Consider the following 2,925-nt stretch of genomic DNA (forward strand, 5'->3'; position numbering starts at 1 on the left):
TACTCATTGGCACTGAAACAATTCTAATTGGCATGTTCAGTCTCCTAGTTCAAAGCTTGCAGAAGTCTTCACCAGAGACGCTTGTTGGATGGCGTCAAACACGAAGCTGTGACTGTCACTCAGGGTTGCTGCTGTAGAGTCCTATGCCACTGTGTGTGGACCCTGTGAACAGCAATTCCAGTCAGTTTCTGAGTTGCTATTGGACAAAGTACAGCTCTGATTTGGTAAAATATGCATATTCATATCAATAGATTTATTGCTCACAGAATTAATATCAGTATCTTGCCTGCTGTCTTTTGAGGCTGTATTTTGACAACAGCCTGATTTCTGGAGCAAAGTCTTTTCAAAGATATTGTGTGCTGTATTTCACTGCCCGTTTATGCTAGCACAAGGAGCAATGATTAGGTTTGTACTGTAACCCTACAAGCAGTTGTGTAGGCATTAATACTGGGAGAAGCAAGACTTAGAGGAGCTCTGTAGAGTAGTGTCACTGCCAGAACATATGAACTACACCTTCAGGATCTACCAGAAACAGGACCAACAGGCTGATGCAACCCGAAATCACTTCAGATACAGCTATAGCTGAAGAAAGCACACTGTAAAATAGTTGCCTGAAGGTAGAGGAGCCTTTTCTTTGGTATTCCTTTTTTCAATATTGTTTCAGTAGACTTTCAGTATTTTAAATGTGCTAGAATTGTGCCTCTAGATTGCTTATCTTTAAATCATCACCTGCATTAAGTTAATTATTGCTACATTTTACTACTTTTACTGCTGTCCTCTTAAAATAAGAACTATAGGACAGTGATCTGATTTTACGTGACTGAGACACAGTAAAATAGCACAGCATAAATATTAAACATTTCCATTTATTTTTTCAGAGCGTTCACACTTAGGATGTTCCACTTAACAACTCTTAAAATAGCCACTTTAAACTATTCCCTTTCAAACAAAGGAGAAATACATGCAAATGAATCACTGCTGCAATTTTTATAACAAACATCAAAACATTATAGGGAGCATTGCTCCCTGTATATAAACTATATATATATAGTATATATATATATATACACTATATATATATCCAATCATACACTGCATCATGATCTCTTTAAAATAAGTGCCTACTGACCTTATAAGATATAATTGGGCTTTTGAAACATCTTATGGACTCAGCCGAAACACACAGCAGTGCATTAGCTATTAAAAAAACCCAGCTCATTAAACTGGCAAATTGTGTGTTTGACCATCATGCCACTTCTTTGGCTTCCAGGTCATGTACAAGCAGGAAACAGGGTCAGGACCCTAGTGCTGAAGAAATCTCGTGAAATAATACAATAATGAAGCTAATGTATCCTTACTTTAGACCAGGCTCTGAGTAATTACTGTGCTTTTTCAGTGTTTTGCATTCACTTTAGTGTCCTTATCCATTGATATCCACAACCAGTACTGCCAGATCATGCCATAGCTGTACCACACAAGGCCCAATACATAGCTTACTTTCAGGTTTGTCAACAAAGAGCTGTCATCTGATGCTGCGGTCCACTTATTAAAAAGAGATATACCACTGGAGGCACATCACACACACATGTGATTGTTATAGCTAGGAGTTGCAAACCAAAGAAGGAAGCTTAAACTGCTCTTTAAATCCAATCTGTGTGTGCTACCCTGGGTTGAGTAATTACTATTTGGTCATGCTTATTTACTTTCTGTCATACTTGCTGTTTATGACCAACAATAAATAAACTTGCTGTTTATGATCAGCTACATACTGAGCTGATTTTCAAGGAGGTATTGAAAGCTTGGGCACTTTAGACAAATACCCTCCACATTGTGTACAATTCAGTCTGGTGCAAGCATGGGAGTCGTAATTGAAGAGAAGCTTTATTTTTGGCATATTACATACTCACTGAATAGAGGTGCCAGACGGTACCAGTGGGAGCTTAATATGACCTAAAAGATAGCAGTTCTGATTTACTGCAGTTAAACACAGTGGCCATAACACCTTATTTGAAGAGGAAGAAGTATGCCTCATTCCAACAGGAATTCTACATCTCATGAGTAGGTAGATGGCATCAGTCTCAGAGGTGCCACAGAAAACTTCATGATGTTGGGGGCAGTCAGAGAGAGTAGACTCCATGGCTGGCACATTTCTATGAACTGTTTCAGATTTGGATAAACCAAGCAGTAATAAGCAATATTCTGGAAATAAGGAAAGGAGAAATAATAATATAGTGTAATATATATAATATAATATATAATATATAATATATAATATATAATATATAATATATAATATATAATATATAATATATAATATATAATATATAATATAATATATAATATATATATAATATATAATAATATATAGTAAATAATATAGGAAATAACATTTTAGATGGACAGTACTCAGTCTGCTCTGAACAGTTGTTGTGGTTATGTAGTATCCTATTCTCCAGCTTCAAGCTAAAATTAATCTATCTGGCAGCCCTTCTTAGTTTTACACTTTAATCTTACCTTCAACAGAAGCAGGTCTAAGCTCTTAATCAAGGACAGTCGAGGAAGCTCTGCACAGATGCCAGTTGACTAATAAAAGAGCAAAGCAGGTCACTGTCCTCTTCTCTGGGTGGAAATAATTTTCTTCAGCTGTGCTGTAGCAGTAACAGTCCTTGGCCTTTCCACACTGGTGAATAAGGGCCTGGAGAAACTTGTGAGCAATATTTATAAATGGATCTTGTAGGTCACTGACAACAGCCAGAAAAAAACCATGTTGGCAATCTGTTCTTAATTCTATTTTAAGATGCCATGACTTTTTCATTGACAGGTACAACTTTGGGCTGCAAAGCCAGAGGCAAAGATCAGTATATGGTATATATTGAAGCCTGTTTGCCTCAGGCTTGTGATACAAATGCTGAAAATTACTGTGGA

The 2,925-nt window shown here is 36.8% G+C and overlaps 1 long non-coding RNA gene across 1 annotated transcript; it reads right to left on the reverse strand.

The window, feature by feature from the left end:
* Nucleotides 1-1,864: 1,864 nt before the first annotated feature.
* LOC136006076 (uncharacterized) lies at nucleotides 1,865-2,701 on the reverse strand. The gene is made up of 2 exons (XR_010608961.1): nucleotides 2,515-2,701; nucleotides 1,865-2,199 (listed from the first exon to the last, which is right to left on the reverse strand). It is a non-coding gene; the product is annotated as an uncharacterized LOC136006076 (long non-coding RNA).
* Nucleotides 2,702-2,925: the final 224 nt, after the last annotated feature.

This window comes from Lathamus discolor, chromosome Z, assembly GCF_037157495.1.
Source record: "Lathamus discolor isolate bLatDis1 chromosome Z, bLatDis1.hap1, whole genome shotgun sequence".
NCBI classification, from domain to species: Eukaryota; Metazoa; Chordata; class Aves; order Psittaciformes; family Psittacidae; genus Lathamus; species Lathamus discolor.